The following is a 16,499-nucleotide window of genomic DNA, read 5'->3' on the forward strand; positions in this document are numbered from 1 at the left end:
TTGAATGTAAATTAGCAGTGATTGAATAAGTGTGAATGATGAGATTATATAAAATTCACTGTTATCCCTGTCAGTGAAATCTGTGTTGAACTTTTGTGATCTGACACACCGTTTTAATCCATGATCCATAAAACTTTTTTCTTGGGGTTAGATGATGATGGTGGTGTGTTATGGGTGAGTGGTAGTTTTCCGTTGGTGGTAGGTTAGGGGTTACTAGATCCAGTCAACAGTTACTAGGTTGGGGTTACTTAAGTGGAATTACTTAAGCGGTTACTAGATGAGTTACTTAAGTGAGGTTACTAAGGGGTTACTTGATGGGTTATTTAAGTGGGGTTACTAAATAGGTTATTTAAGGGGTACTAGAGGGGTTACTTAAGTGGAGTTACTAAAGGGGTTAATTGATGGGTTACTAAAGAAGTTACTGAGAGGTTACTAGAGGAGTTATTGATGTGGCACCTGGGCACACCGTACGGCGCACCAGAAACGTGCTGAAAGAATAAACAAATTTTGAATAAAATAGGTAAAAGAAGTGGTAGAATGATTAATGGATTAGTTTAAACTTCGTATTAACAAATGAATGTCTTGTTTAGAGTTGGTAATCTTGACCTGATCCGAATGACCCGACTCATATCCCGAAAACATCAACCCGAAATTGATCCGAACACGAAGCTGATCTGACCCGATTCGCACCCACCCCGAAGTGGAGTTAACTCGAACTTGACCCGATATCCGAATTGACCCTACCCGAATTAACCCAACGCGAAGCTAACCCAATACCCGAATTGACCCGACCCGATAGACCCAAATCGATTGACCTGAATAGACCCGAAACCAGAAGCAACCTAAACTATACCTGAAATGACCCGACTTTAAAAATAACATATACTCATATAACCTGATCAACTAATTTAGGGTTTAATTACTTTACCCGATTAAACACTTATCGAAATCTGAATATATTTTTCAATCGTAACTTTATAATTATATATATATTTTTTATTTTTCATTAAAAAAATTGATCAACAACCTTATTAATAATTTTATATCTGAATACTCTATATAAATATAAAATGGTGTGCAATGCAATAATTTCAAGTCGCTCGGTCATCAGACAATAACATCCTTACAAATTCTTAAACAGACCCGATTCACACTAATTTATTGTGGACCACTAACATTAGGGAAACTATGGTTGTTTTATTAGTTAAAAAAAAAGGGTCACTATAATAGAAAAAAGTCTTTATGTTGAAATAAATAATATATAGGCTATAAGAGGTTAATTTTTTTAATAAAATATTTTATATACTGGTTTATATGAATAATAAAGGTCACTATGTTAAAATTAGAGTCATAATGTTGTACTTTAAATTCACAATAATATTAAACGTTATACAAGTTCTAATAAAGGTTACTATGTTAAGAATAAAGTTACTATGTCAAAATTAAGGGTCACTATGTTCAATATAATGCCAGTTGCGTGTGTATAAACCTCGGGTCCACAATAACATTATTGTGGACTAGGTCCACGTAGGGGTGGCAAACAGGTCGGGTCGAGTTCAGGTCGACCTGTTTATATAAACGGGTCAGAACCCCAAACCTGAACCCGACCTGTTTACATAAACAGGTCAGATTTTCAAACCCGAACCTGACCTGTTTATAAACGGGTTGACCTAAAACCGACCTATTTAACCTGATTTTTTAAAGTTTTATTTACACAATTTATTAAGTTTTTTATATGTATAAAAATACAAACGAAATTGATGTTAAACTAATCCAAATTAACGCTCACAATATTTGAATACATCCTGTAAACATTATATAATTACAATTCATATATGAAGTACATTTTTGCAACATAATTTACATCTAAGCTTCTCCATTTTGCCAAAAAACTGCACTCTTTATCATTAATTCCTTCTTTCTTCTTCCATGGTTGATTTTCGGGTTCTTATTTTTCTGCAAGTGAAAACAAATTCGAATGCATAAGAAATTAACAAAGCGGAAACAAACCTCATTAAAAATTAAATTGCAGAAAATGAACTTGCAAAAATACAAAATTTAAACCTGAAGAAAAGTTAAATCAAACGCATGAATAAATGTGAAGAATTAAAATATCAACATCATTAAATTAAAATTTAAAAGGCCAAAAAAAGAGAAAAAAAAAAAAACTTAAAACACAGAAAATAGAATAATTTAACAAAATTAGGCTAATAATTCGTTCTAATAATTAACGATTGTTAGTTGATTAAAATGCAGAGATAAAACATAAACTCATAAACAAGCTAAAACAAAATGCATGCATTGAATTGAAAATATAATAGAGCATTATAAAACATAATCAAATTAAAACACAACGAAATTAAGTAAAGATAATGAAATTTGCGAGTAAGTCACCTTAAGATTAACGAGTTTAAATCAGAATTTTAATGGAAAAGAATTGAAAACAAGAAAGAGAAGAGAGAGGAGAGAGAAAGAGAATGAGAGAGAAAAATCAGAGAAGGAGAATGAGAGGCAGAAACGGCGCGAGAAGAGTTTTAGCCTTTTAGAGTTTTAGCTTTTAGGCTTAGATAGTTTGGGCTTGGCCCATATTTAAAATAAATAAGAACTAAGTTCAGGTTGGGTTTAGGTTGACCCGACCTGAAACCAACCCAATTAATTAAACGGGTTTAGGCAGGTTGGTTTCGGGTTGGAATTTCCAACCTAGACCCGACCTGTTTAACTTCAGGTCGGGTTCGGGTTGACCCAATTACATAAACGGGTTGAAAATCTCACTCAAAACCCATTTATTTCGGGTTGGGTTCGGGTCGAGTCAGCTTTTGCCAGCCCTAGGTCCACGCAAGTTTTTCTGCCACATCATCATCATACAAACCCCACACTTAACAAACCTTTCATTAACAATAAATAACCCTGTTCAAAGGTATATGTAACCTACTTACAACTCATTAAATTTATCTAAACAATAAAATAAGCCCCAACAAGATTTTATTTTTTATTTTTTTTTAAAAAAAGGAGAAAGTGGGCCATTTGGAGCAAAATGAACCGGTTTGTATAAACAAACATGTTGCTCATTTTGCTCTTCCCACAATAAGAGTATACCCAATGGATGACCCAAAAAATTTGGTCATGGATTATTATATAATTTCGCCTTTCTCTTTCCACTCATCCATGACCAAGTCACATAACCAACCATGACCAAAGACTTCCAATGGTTGCCCAAAATAACTTTGGTCATTATTTTCTCTCTCCTACTTTTACCATATCCCACCATATATTCTCTCTCTTCTATCCCACCATATAATTTAGAATTATTGTTAAAAAAATAATAATTCCTATAATTGTTACACATAATTAAAATTTAAAATGCTGATAAATATAATAATACACTAATTATAATCAATGATGTATTATTGAAGCGCAAATGTAAAATACATGGCCTGGACACTTAATTTAAAACCTCATTAAGTAATAATAATACACGATAGTACGATAACACATGCATGATTAGAACACATTATTTAGCATTAACTAAAACATACACTAAACATAATTACTTAAAGAAAATACTCTTAAAGGCCCAATAATACATCAATTACTGCCTATTATTAGACTCCCCATATCTAAGCCATATATGTTCCACTAAATCCGACTTCAAGGCTCTATGCGTAACTTCATCACGAACTCGAGCTCTCTAAGCCATGTAAGTGTCCAAATTAGCTGGTCGGTTACTACTGATGCTAAATTGAAACGATCCTTTAGAATTTCTTCTACTTGAAGACGGGGGTTCAACTTGCTCATATTCATTTGGATCATCATACCCTGGATCATATTATCTTGCGTATGTATCTCGCTCATCCTCAACGATCATGTTGTGTAAGATGATGCAAGCTATCATAATTTTTCCAAGCATTGATACATCACGAGCCAGAGCAGGATGCCGAACTATGGCAAAACGAGCTTGTAGTACTCCAAATGCACGTTCGACATCCTTTCGCTGACCTTCTTGCTTTTTGGTGAAAAGACCCTTTTTTCATTTTGGGGGAGGGATTTTGTGGGAATGAATGCCGCCCATATAGGATATATACCATCAGTGAGATAATATCCCATATTGTATTGGTGGCCATTAACGACATAGTTAACCGAAGGTGCACGACCTTCGAATATATCATTAAATATTTGAGACTTGTCAAGAACATTTATATCATTACACCTACTTGGCGTCCCGAAAAAAGCATGCTAGATCCAAAGGTCTTGTGATGCCACAGCTTCTAAAATCAAAGTGGGCTTATTAGCTCTCCCGGAAAACATGCCCTTCAATCTTAATGAACAATTCTTCCATCTCCAATGCGTACAATCAATGGATCCCATCATCCCTAGGAAGCCTCGACATCCTCCATCTCGTAGGAATCTGGCCATATCCTCTTCATTAGGTCTTCTTAGATAGTCGTCACTAAATTAAGAGACAACTCCTTCAACAAAATGTTGTAAGGAGTCTCTCGTAGGAGATGCACTAATCCGTGAGTAGTCGTCAACGGAATCAGCAGCAGCTCCATATGCAAGTAGTCTTAAAGTTACGGTGCATTTCTACAATGCTGATGCTCCAAATCTACCAGTAGTGTAGACACCCATTTGTGTCTCCCCAAAACCAAACCCAGTGATGAGTACCTTTCACGTCGAATCATAGTCGAATGAAACGAAAGTGTGGAAAGGTCTAGTATTGCGGAAAGTTTTTATTTCTTTTCTCTTCTTTCTGTTTTTGAAAACTTTATTTTAAAGAAAAAAGCCAATCCAGTCTGGTTGGTCCATGATATGGGCCCAATAGTAGTGTAGTTGGATGGGGCTTGCAAAGGCCTTTCCAATGATATATTATAAGCCCAATTCCGATGAATATTGAGGAAGTTATGACCAATTTACCAAATTGGGCCCGGTTTGAGCCTTATGTCCGGCCCAATGATCTAGGGGAGGGCCTAATATGATTTATCATTCCTAATGCAATTAGGAATGGTTTTAGTCTTCTAGATTCTTCTAGAAGGTTCTTTTCATTCCTAATTCAATTAGCATTGATAAGTTGACTTTGTTGACTTTTCAGAGTTTTAATAAAAATCAAATAGCATTTTCGAAGAAATTATATTATTTTATCCTCCAGTACGGGAAACTTATCGGATTTTCGAAAACGCGTTAAAATCAAGACTGGCGTCCAACCCCAGGCCTTGGCGCCTGGAACCAGGCTTGGCGCCAGACGCTAGCCATTGGCGCCTGGCGCTAGCCACTGGTGCCTGGCGCCAGCTAGCTAGGGTTGGCGCCAACCTTGTTTCCTGAGCGTCAGACTCTGTTTTGTTAAATTATCTTTTTTGGCTGATTTTCCCTATAAATATCGTATCAAAAACTCCGTTTTCATTCACCAATCATCATCATTCATCATCTATCATTCACCAATTCTCCTCATTCACAAGTTTAATTAGCATTCTTTAAAACATTCATCTTTCTTTCTTACTTTGTTTTCATACGAAATTCCGCATTCACAAGATCTAGAAACACCTAGCCATATTCGAAGTTGCCTTTGCCCTAGACGTGAAAGGTTTAATTTCTGAGGGTTTGGTCCCAAATCTCTCTTTCAATTATTTAATTTAATCGTTTTGATTATTATTTTCCTTGAAGTTACTAACGTGTGTATTTTGTTATTAGAAAGAGGTACGAGGCATCAAAGTAAGTACTTTAATTGATTAATTGATGTTATGATGTAGAAATCATGTCTTAATTGTTATTATGATTCCTAGTGCCATGTCTAGGTTAATTTTAATATTAAATATGATTGTTATGATGCCTTTTATTTTCTTCCTAATATTTATTCATGCTAGTATCATGTTAGGGTTAAAGGTTTGATTTTTATTGCTTAGTGACATGCTAGGGTTTGTTATTAATCTTGTTAGTATCATGCCTAGGACCTTGCTATGTTTATTATGCTTTAATATTAACATGAACATGATAATTATTATAATTGTTATAATTTATGATGATTATGTATATTATTATTATTATTTTGATGATGATTATTTTTATGTTGCTTGATGCTATTTATTTATTGCTTGATCACACCTTTTATTGCATGTTAAAGGGAATTTTGTACTTGTAATCATGCTTGATAAGATAATTAATAATCTTGTTAGGGTTAATTGTGATTATAATTCAAGTGATCGCCAATAATAGTTTATTTGTGCATTAATATTCAACCAACATAGATTAAACAGGTTTAGGGTTAATCCTATTGATTGCATGTTAATTAAAAAGCGCACATGAATACGATCAGAATAAAGTAGAGGCCTATTATTAGGGCAGATTCAATCTCTTTTAGGTTGGATTTGTACCATCATCCCCGAACCCTTATTTGGTTCATGACCTTATGGAGTTGACGATCTCTTGGATCGTTAAGGGGTGTAACCTTCACCTCGTGAACGGTTTACAAGTTCCTTAAAAACTTGTTAGCGACTCTTTTGCTCTATCTTCTTCCCTTTTGGACGCCACCGTACTTTAGTGTATGATCACAGTGGGGTTCAAGCTAGTGGGATTTTAAAGGCTTGAAATTATTCCCTACAGTTTTTGGCGACTCCACTGGGGAGGATTTCTATTTTAATTCCTGAATTTGTTTCGGCAATGATTTAGAATGAGTGGATGAGACTCGAAAAGTTCTAAGTATTTCATGTGCGTAATTTTGATTAACATTATTGTCATATGCATAAAAAAGATCTCATTGGAAAGACCATCCGTAATGAGTTAAAAACATAGGATTTTACACGTAGGAAATTTGAGGAATGTCTTTCACAACTAGGACTGAAATAACACCGCGTGAAACTGGAAGATTTTATCGAGCACAGAAAGCTGCTGAGACATGTGGGAAGTAGCGTCAGGGGCCAGAGCTTGGCGCCACACTTTTAGCCGTAGCGCCAGACGCCAGTATTGGCGCCAGGCGCTACAATTAAAAGTTGGCGCCAGTCTCTGATTGCTGGCGCCAATTTCCCCCAATACCGAGCCAGAAATATGCGTTCTAATTTCGACCGGTTTTTCGTATTGTTTGCTCGATCCTACTTCTGGATTGAATTTTTTTTTTCTCACTTTTCTAAAACCCATATGTGTTCTACATATGGACATAACCCTCTGGGAATTCATGCTCCATCTACCCGATTGAACGCTCCGTGCAACAAAGGGTACATCCGAGATGTTGAATTCACCAAACCATGGAAGCGAGTTTTTTCTAAAACTCGCGGTGTCCCATCCACTCGCGCCAACCCTTCACGGTTAGGCTTCCGCGCGGTGCATCCGGACAATTAACCATGGACCCTCTATTGACTAAACCATATCCCGAACTTTAGAGAACTAGAGCCATGGTTAGGTTGCGAACGCATTGCATCATATTGTGCCTACTTGACTAATTGTGCATTATTTGTTGTGCATATATATTCTATGTTTCTCTTAACCGTTTGTTGACTTGTGTTGAGACTACATAAATTAATGGCTTAAAGAACTTTGCCTAATTAATTAATTAACTAATTAATTTGAGTCAATAAAGTCTAATATTTTAATCGGAATTGACCTAGTACGACTTTAGGCATACCCCAGTTGACTAATAACACCAAAAACAGTCCCAGACCAAAGCTCCAATATTGGCGCCAAGGTCTGAGCTGTAGCGCCACACTATGGTGTGTAGCGCCAGACGACAGCTAAGTTGTCTGGCGCCAACCTCCACAGTGTGACGCCAGTCCTGTCGCTAGGCCGACAGTTCGGATTATTGGTCGAGTTATCACCTAAGGTCTAATTAACCAGTTTGCTAATTAATTCGGTTAATTCTCACTGTCAATAACACCTTGTCAAGTCATTAATCGAGTCTTGGTCACATAGTCTAGCCACATGGTCATGACATGAGTCTTAACATGTCACATACACTCACTAGTCTTAGCACACACTTTGAGTACATCACCATGGCCATGTCTTAGGTTCATGCATGAGTCGGTCTTTTCCGTCATTTGAGTTGGGGGGTACATTCTATTCCTAATTCTTCATATCCCTCCATCTAAATCTTCTTTCACATTCTATTCCAATTTTTCTTCACTTCCTCCATCCATTGCATGTTGAATAAAGTTTGAGTCAAATAATTAACAATGAATATCCCCAAATTCCTTTTCCACAGTACTTGGTCAAGGAGAGAAGGGCGATTAATCAAGGACAACCTCTTTATTCAAGTCTCGCTTTTTGATAAACCGATTCATCAAAAGAGGAAGGCTAAGAAGATAATGGCAACTCAAGAAGAAGTCAATGATCTTAAGAATCAACTGGCTACTGTGACTGAGACATTGAAACTTCTCGCACTTAGGGTCGATGATCCCGTGAAGCAACAATAAATGAACCTCATGCAAGAGAGTCTAAGCAAGCTATCTAGTGACTATAAATTTCAGGGCATGAGTTCACAAGGGGTCTCGCTAGACAAGGAACTTCTTCCGCATAAGTTCAACGCCACTGACATCCCTAAATTCAAGGCAACAGATAACCCTTACTTTCATCTAAGAGCTTTTGAAACTATAATGAGCATTAAGGGTATCAATAAGAAGGTTTTCCCCTCTCTGTTCCCACTATCTCTCGAAACCGTTTGTCAACAATGGTTCTTTTCTCTCGAGAAAGAAAAAACCTCTTCTTGGGAGTCGATAACAAACGCTTTCATAGATAGATATAAGTGCAACATCCAAGACGAAACAGACCACAGACAACTTGAGATGTTAAAACAAAAGGAAAACGAAGGGTTCACTTCTTTCTTCAATAAATGGAGGGAAACTTCCGCTAATATGGTCAAGGCTCCTACCGAAAAAGAATCTGTGAGGATGTTTATCAAGAATCTCCAAGGGAAGTATTCAAAGCACTTAAAGTACCAACACAATTTAGATACTTTCAAAGCTGTCTATAATATAGGCATTGACATTGAAGATGACCTTCTGAAAGACAATGGTGTGAGAGGAAAGAAGAACGACCATCCTTCTTCTTCCTCTCCCATTAATGAAGTACATGCCACGAACGCCTCTAAACCACGAATCCAGAGATAAAAAAGGGCGTCACTCCACTTGGTATGAGTTATGAAACGGCTCTCGAGAAGCTACATCACAAAGGACTAGTCATGCCCATAGGTCCCATCAAAGATCCAGTTCCAGAAGCTAGGCCACCTAAGTGGGACCCTAATAAGCACTGCAAATATCATCAAGGAAAGGGTCACGACACTGAAGAGTGTTGGAAACTCAAAGAAGCCATTCAAGATATGATCGATGACAATGAAACTTCCAAGATCCTAGCCATCGAAGATGACCAAGCATCCTTTGATCCATCACTTCTTATCACACCTGTAGGAGAGCCTATGATCGAGACAGCTTATATGACCTCTCTCGATGAAGTGGCTATAATTGAGGAGGATGAAAGTCTTTTCTTAGATAATACCAAGGAAGACTTGGCAAGTCTAAAAGAGGACATTCGAAAACTGCAAGATGTCATTGCCATGCTCTTGAATGTGGTAGAAGGATTAGCGAATCGGGTGATGGCCATTGAACAAAATTCTTGCCAAGGGTTTAATGAAGAACTCAATGCTCCTAAGCCACAAGCAAAACGGACCATTGAAGAATACACACCAATAAGAATGACTTACAATGAAGCTTTCGACTACCTTCACGATCAAGGTCTTATCCACCCCATTGGTCCCAGTCAAGACCCTCCACCTGAAAAACGGTTTCCCAATTGGGATCCAAATTCTTATTGTCAATATCATAGAGGTCGTGGTCATACCACCGAAGTATGTCTCGCCCTCAAATATCGTGTTCAAGATCTTATTGATTCAAATCTCCTTCATGTTCCTCCGCGCGACAAGAAGGCAAATATTAGTAACAATAGTATCAGTGGCTGTAAAGGGAAGAAGAACGACTATCCTTCTTCTTCCGAAAACACCTACTCTAGTAATAGTGTTGGTACTTTCGACCTTAGTGAGATCCTAGCCATGGGTAATCGAAAGCAACCGAAAAGGGAATTTACCCCTATTGGAATTAGCTACGATGATGCTTTCGATCGACTCCATGCCAAGGGAATCATTACTCCTATTGGACCTATTAAAGATCTCCCACTCAAGAAAAGATTGCCTAGTTGGAATCCAAACGAACACTGCAAGTACCATCAAGGTAGGGGTCATGCTACTGAGAGCTGTTGGAAGCTAAAGGAGGATATCCAACATTTGATTGATAATAACAACACAAGACAAGAGGCGAGCTTCAACGACAAGATTTCGTGTCCTCTTTTTCTATTTCTTTTTCATTTTTTTCCTTTCCCCAATAAGTCTAGCATAGTCACCTTTTTCTTTTCCTTTAGATTATTTTTGTAGTCTTTTTTCCTTTTCCTTTAATAAAATGAGCATTTATTTCCTTACATATGATCATTTCATTATATTGCATATAAAAAAAAAAAAAAAAAACAATGTCGAATTAAACACAAGGTATACCAATGATTTAAGGCAACCCTTGTAGCCACATCATATCTCCTTTCACCTTTCAAATATACAATCCTTTCTTCATAAGCCACTTTGAGCCTCGTCTAACGATAAACCCTTCATTTTTTCAACCTACATCTACCTAACCTTGGGATGGGATGGTGTGTAACTTATGCAATTCTAAAAAGCTTGAGTGATTTCAAAAGATCAAAATAAATAGCAAAAATAAGCAAGCAAAAATAAATAAAAGTGTACAAAAGGGCAAGTGTTCCAATGTCTTTGATATGAAAATATCTTCGATAAGAACACGTCTCAGATTGCGTCTCTTATCAAGTGCTCGGTACCGTGCCTGAGAAACATGAATGCCAAGTGAGTGATAGACCGCATGATCGGGATTGCCTACGCTTATAAAAATAAAATAGATGCTAAAGAAAAAGATAAAAAAGAGCTAAAAAAGAGTAGAAATTCAAGCATAAAAATATAAAGATTCAAAAGCGAGGTTGCACACCTTAGGGGCTTATCTAGGGTCTTGAGCCTTTATCCCTTTTTTCTATAACCTTTAGCCTAACCACGTTACAACCCTTAAAAAGACCTTTTTGAGGTATACACACTTGTGCGAGGTTTGGCTAGAGCTACGTTCGGCCTGATTCCTAACGGATACGTAGGCAACCTCACATCGAGGTGCGACCGTAATAAACATGCATTCATATTCACTTTCACACGCTTACACCATGATCATATCAAAGGATCTCCTATGCTCATCCCTATTCATTTAGAGCTAGACTTGGGGGCTTGATCCTTACATCATTAGCTTACCTAGCCTAAGAGTCACCACCATTTGACTCTTTTTAATAATATTATTCTTTCCACACACTTAGCTCTTGCGGCCTAGCTTTAGTCTCACTTTCACAAACTGCACAGATACATGACCAAATATACTTCCCTTAGGAACCCTTTGTCATGATATCTTAACGTTGAAGCATGCCTTGTCATATCAACATCACTCATCATTGCATCACGAAGTACGAAGTGCTTAGCCTCCGTGCCTAAGTTACCCAAATACTTTCATCATTGAGACAACCATTGAGATAGCCTAGGATGGATTAATCCTTGCACCTTGAGAGATAATATAAAACAACATTTGACTAAGCTCATTCAACATGCATCTTCAACACTTCGATTCTTTTTTCGCGTCTTTCTTTTTCGGGAGAAAGTCGGTACCCTCCATAAAAATGACGGAAATTTTTGCTTTTTGCATTTTCGAGTCGCACGATCACATTACAATGCACACACGAGTCATGTACACATTGAGTCATGTCGTGTCATATCACTTTGATTTGAGTCTAACACATGTGTCAAACAGTTTGAGTCGAGTCAACCTCGAGTCAGTCAAACATATCGAGTCAAGTTTATACCTTGAGTCGTGTCAAGTTATTGAGTCAAGAAACATTAAGCCTTAGGTCAACCCTAAGATAATTAAAGAGATTGGCAAAGTTCTATAGTCAAAAATAAATACAGGTGCAGCAGAACAGGGAAGACCCTATCACAGCGTTCGACGATAGAGTCAATTCTTGGCGCCAGAAATATCTCAGCAACGACAGAGCTCGAAGCCTCTTAGAAAGGTGATTTCGACTTCATACAACAATTTTGGGTTCCTTGGTACGCCAGTTAGCCCCTATAAGCAATTTGACATGATTAAGTAGTCAGTTTGATTACAATCACAATAAGTGGTCGACCTGATGAAAGATCGTCTCACTTAGCTTGAAGCGCCTAAGAATTGGCTCATCACGGAAACACCGACATACTGGTTTTAGCGGAATAAAGTTCAGGCGAGCTTTAGAGATCGACAAACGTTGGTCTTCGGAAATTTTTCTTCAGAACATTATCGCAACAAACATTAAAGCTCTTTTGTTCAGAGACGCGTGGACAATCCTTTTAAAGCTCTTTTGTTCAGAGACGCGTGGACATTTCTTTCAAGCTCTATTGCTCTAGAGACGCATGGGCATATCATCAAAGCTCTGTTGTTCAGAGACGCGTGGACATTTCTTTCAAGCTCTATTGCTCCAGAGACGCGTGGGCATATCATCAAAGCTCTTTTGTTCAGAGACGCGTGGACATTTCTTTCAAGCTCTATTGCTTCAGAGACGCGTGGGCATATCATCAAAGCTCTTTTGTTCAGAGACGCGTGGACATTTCTTTCAAGCTCTATTGCTCCAGAGACACGTGGGCATATCATTCCAAAGCTCTTTTGTTCAGAGCCGCGTGGACACATCATTCAGAAGATCATATAAAAAAGGAAGCTCTTTGTTCAGAGGCGCGTGAACGTATCAAAAGGAAGCTCTTTGTTCAGAGACGAGTGAACATCGAAACAGCAAGGTGGCGTTCCCTGGATTATGGAGAGTTGTCACAAACAACTGAGGATTGTTTCAAGAGAAGAAATCTTCGATAGTATTCCCTAGGAAGTGGAATATTATCATTACGGAGAGGATAGTTTCAGGCGAAGCAATTTTCCAAATTGGAAGCAGTTACGGGCGTAGCGGTTTTCAAGCGGGATGGCATTCTCTAGCTTGTAGAAGGTCATCAAAACAGCAAAGCAGCAAATCGGTTACTTTCAGAGACGTGTGCTCGACGGTGTAAGATACGCGTTTCTTAACTCTTTTATCTGTTTAACTAACGTTGGTTTTGCAGGTATAGGCGTTACATGATTGATTTAGGATCGCAGAACGTTCTGAATCATTCTCCGTCCCTATCAGTACTTTGACTTTTGTTTTCGAAACTTGCGTTTCTCCAAACTCAGTCAAAGTGGGGGCTTCTGTAGACACCCATTTGTGTCTCCCCAAAACCAAACCCAGTGATGAGTACCTTTCACGTCGAATCATAGTCGAATGAAACGAAAGTGTGGAAAGGTCTAGTATTGCGGAAAGTTTTTATTTCTTTTCTCTTCTTTCTGTTTTTGAAAACTTTATTTTAAATAAAACAGCTAATCTAGTTTGGTTGGTCCATGATATGGGTCCAATAGTAGTGTAGTTGGATGGGGCTTGCAAAGGCCTTTCCAATGATATATTATAAGCCCAATTCCGATGAATATTGAGGAAGTTATGGCCAATTTACCAAACTGGGCCCGGTTTGAGCCTTATGTGCGGCCCAATGATCTAGGGGATGGCCTAATATGATTTATCATTCCTAATGCAATTAGGAATGGTTTTAGTCTTCTAGATTCTTCTAGAAGGTTCTTTTCATTCCTAATTCAATTAGCATTTATAAGTTGACTTTGTTGACTTTTCAGAGTTTTAATCAAAATCAAATAGCATTTTCGAAGAAATTATATTATTTTATCCTCCAGTACGGGAAACTTATCGGATTTTCAAAAACGCGTTAAAATCAAGACTAGCGTCCAACCTCAGGCCTTGGCGCCTGGAACCAGGCTTGGCGCCAGACGCTAGCCATTGGCGCCTGGCGCTAGCCACTGGTGCCTGGCGCCAGCTAGCCAGGGTTGGCGCCAACCTTGTTTCCTGAGCGTCAGACTCTGTTTTGTTAAATTATCTTTTTTGGCTGATTTTCCCTATAAATATCGTATCAAAAACTCCGTTTTCATTCACCAATCATCATCATTCATCATCTATCATTCACCAATTCTCCTCATTCACAAGTTTAATTAGCATTCTTTAAAACATTCATCTTTCTTTCTTACTTTGTTTTCATACGAAATTCCGCATTCACAAGATCTAGAAACACCTAGCCATATTCGAAGTTGCCTTCGCCCTAGACGTGAAAGGTTTAATTTCTGAGGGTTTGGTCCCAAATCTCTCTTTCAATTATTTAATTTAATCGTTTTGATTATTATTTTCCTTGAAGTTACTAACGTGTGTATTTTGTTATTAGAAAGAGGTACGAGGCATCAAAGTAAGTACTTTAATTGATTAATTGATGTTATGATGTAGAAATCATGTCTTAATTGTTATTATGATTCCTAGTGTCATGTCTAGGTTAATTTTAATATTAAATATGATTGTTATGATGCCTTTTATTTTCTTCCTAATATTTATTCATGCTAGTATCATGTTAGGGTTAAAGGTTTGATTTTTATTGCTTAGTGACATGCTAGGGTTTGTTATTAATCTTGTTAGTATCATGCCTAGGACCTTGCTATGTTTATTATGCTTTAATATTAACATGAACATGATAATTATTATAATTGTTATAATTTATGATGATTATGTATATTATTATTATTATTTTGATGATGATTATTTTTATGTTGCTTGATGCTATTTCTTTATTGCTTGATCACACCTTTTATTGCATGTTAAAGGGAATTTTGTACTTGTAATCATGCTTGATAAGATAATTAATAATCTTGTTAGGGTTAATTGTGATTATAATTCAAGTGATCGCCAATAATAGTTTATTTGTGCATTAATATTCAACCAACATAGATTAAACAGGTTTAGGGTTAATCCTATTGATTGCATGTTAATTAAAAAGCGCACATGAATACGATCAGAATAAAGTAGAGGCCTATTATTAGGGCAGATTCAATCTCTTTTAGGTTGGATTTGTACCATCATCCCCGAACCCTTATTTGGTTCATGACCTTATGGAGTTGACGATCTCTTGGATCGTTAAGGGGTGTAACCTTCACCTCGTGAACGGTTTACAAGTTCCTTAAAAACTTGTTGGCGACTCTTTTGCTCTATCTTCTTCCCTTTTGGACGCCACCGTACTTTAGTGTATGATCAAAGTGGGGTTCAAGCTAGTGGGATTTTAAAGGCTTGAAATTATTCCCTACAAGTAGCATCTTGCCTTTGTTGAAAGAACTAATGACTTTCTTCTAAAGTATGCACAATATGGAGAAAGATGTGCTTTCTCATGCGGAATCTCCGACGGAACAAGTTTGGAGGGAACACTGGAGGATCGGCAAAATAGTCATTATTCCATAAATGATTGTGTCCGTCTTCACGATCCCTTTCGACCAGTGTCCTTGGTGCCCTTGGAACTTGATTAACCATTTGAAAGAATTCAACTGGATTGGTCATTATGAATTCATCCATCATTCGATCAACAAGATGATTTGCTTGCCTCCGTCTCTCATAACGTCGATTGTATTCATCATCGGAATTTTGATTTGTGTTGGCAGATGAATTGGAAGAGTTAGAATATGAGTTGGACGAATTAGAACTCTCAAACATTTTCAAAGTTAAGGAAGCTACTTTGATGAGAGAGCTAATAGATTATTGGTCGAGTGAAACCAAATTAAAACATATAGCAATATATAGAACAATGTACGAACTTTAATAATAGTGTGTTGTTTTAATGCTATCATTCACCATCAAAAATAATGTACTGAAAAGCTTCAATGTGATTTCATATCAATAGGTTGTGTGGTCATTTTTATGTCTTATCAAAATCAGTAATTGCTTCACTTTTTCAGAAGAGTAAGTCTTTGGTTTTTCCAGTGAGCAATCACATCAAATTAAACACCTACATTTATCAGAAAAATACAAATATGTAATTTCATGTGAGCAATGCACAATTTTTGTTATTGTTACATCTCATCAATGTTAGTAATGCCATTAATGCACAACTTTTTAAAAACAGTAAACAATTTAAATATGGCAGTCATACATCACATAATTAATCATTCTAGAATCTAACACTACTACATTTTGAAGACAATAAATTAATTGGATGGGAATAATATCTTCACTAAATTGTTCCTTCGTTCTTGATCCTCTTCTGATAAGTATGGCTTTGCTTCAAGTATCTTAAACAATTTCAAGTTGATTTTCCTTAGCTTTCGTGCTTCTCTCCCTTCCTAGCTGAGCATTTTCAGCTTCTATCTCTCTCTGGAACCTCAACTTCATCATCTCCATCTCAGTTTCAGATTTCCTTGTTATGTTCATGTTTTGAATAGTAAGCAACCATTGCTGAGAATTTTCCGTCGCCATGTTCATAAATTTGTTCTTACCTTTATTTTTGCTACAATCATCAATAGAGG

At 37.1% G+C, this 16,499-nt stretch overlaps 1 long non-coding RNA gene and 1 other non-coding gene across 2 annotated transcripts; one reads left to right on the plus strand and one right to left on the minus strand.

The window, feature by feature from the left end:
• Nucleotides 1-27: 27 nt before the first annotated feature.
• LOC145641363 (small nucleolar RNA R38) lies at nucleotides 28-111 on the plus strand. Its single transcript, XR_014115396.1, has one exon. It is a non-coding gene; the product is annotated as a small nucleolar RNA R38 (small nucleolar RNA).
• A 1,606-nt stretch (nucleotides 112-1,717) lies between these two features.
• On the minus strand, nucleotides 1,718-2,547 carry LOC145637905 (uncharacterized). Its single transcript, XR_014114538.1, has 2 exons — nucleotides 2,395-2,547; nucleotides 1,718-1,956 (listed from the first exon to the last, which is right to left on the minus strand). It is a non-coding gene; the product is annotated as an uncharacterized LOC145637905 (long non-coding RNA).
• Between the last annotated feature and the right edge of the window lie 13,952 nt (nucleotides 2,548-16,499).

Source organism: Chenopodium album, chromosome 7, assembly GCF_948465745.1.
Source record: "Chenopodium album chromosome 7, dcCheAlbu1.1, whole genome shotgun sequence".
In the NCBI taxonomy this organism is placed as follows: Eukaryota; Viridiplantae; Streptophyta; class Magnoliopsida; order Caryophyllales; family Amaranthaceae; genus Chenopodium; species Chenopodium album.